Here is a 1319-nt window from a genome sequence, read left to right on the forward strand (position 1 = left end):
ATATATATACGGAGTAGAAAAACAGCCGACAACTGATCAAGGGTCGTTCTTTATTTTGCTTGTCTTGTTTTCCATTTGTTTCTTTTGTTGTTCGCAAAAAAGTTAGCATTCCATGATTTTTTATTTTGTATTTCATGTTGTTTACATTCTGTGACGTCCTGCACCACTATGTGCATATGTATATACATAGATATGTAAATATATGTATATATATATATATACATATATTTATATATATATATATATTATTTATATTATTATATAAATATATATAGACAGAGATAGAGAAAAAGATATATATATATATATACACGTGTGTATGTGTCTTGCGTATTTATAAGTGTTTCTCTGTATATGTATTTATTGCACCACAACTACCACCACCATACTTGGCAACCGATATAGGTGTCTTAAATCTCCGTAAGTTAATGGTGTGCCAAAGAGACCGATAGAATAAGTAACAGGCTTACAAATAAATAACCAGTGTCGGTTTATTCGACAAAACCCTTCAGGTTGATGCACCAGCATGGTCGCAGTCCGTTGACCAAAATATGTAAAAGATGAAAGATATAGTTTCATTAACCAGAAATGTTTAATTATAAATTATATGATTTTCGAGACACTCAGGCATTAGTATGGATTCCTTAAAGCATGAAATTATACTTCTAAAATTTCGTTGTTTTCCGATACAAGACAAGAGATACAAGGTTTGGAAACCACTGTTGAACGTATAATGCATACACTTACGCACACGATTATGCATATTGACACACAACGCACGTGATTCTATATATAAACAAACGCAAATCCAGAAGACGCATGGAAAATATTTTAATAAATCCGTTACATTTATAATTGGCTATGACGACTATCAAACATTTTATATATACTATCTTCAGTAATTTTTCTATTAATAATTAGAATACGAAAATGTAAGTAATATTTTGTGAGCAATTTTAAGCAGTACATATTTTAAGAAATTTTGACACCACAAATTAAGTTTAACGTGGTCCACACTGCAAGCGACAAATCGGTGCAGGACGCCGGGCGGGAGAAATCTGCAGCTTTTTATTGATGTAAATCATTATTTGCGGGGTAGTTTTCTCCCTGTATCTCTCTCTCTCTCTCTCTCTCTCTCTCTCTCTCTCTCTCCCTCAAAATCTTTCACTGTCTCTTTTCCCCCTCTCTATCTGGAAGCCGTTAAAGGTTAGAAGTTGTTTCTATTCCACTTTCCAGTAATCAAGTTATCAATAATTATCTACTTTCAACACTACATTTTCTTTACTTCTATTAACTGAATACGGATTATATGCCTAATA

Source organism: Octopus bimaculoides, chromosome 7 (genome assembly GCF_001194135.2).
Source record: "Octopus bimaculoides isolate UCB-OBI-ISO-001 chromosome 7, ASM119413v2, whole genome shotgun sequence".
Classification (NCBI taxonomy): domain Eukaryota; kingdom Metazoa; phylum Mollusca; class Cephalopoda; order Octopoda; family Octopodidae; genus Octopus; species Octopus bimaculoides.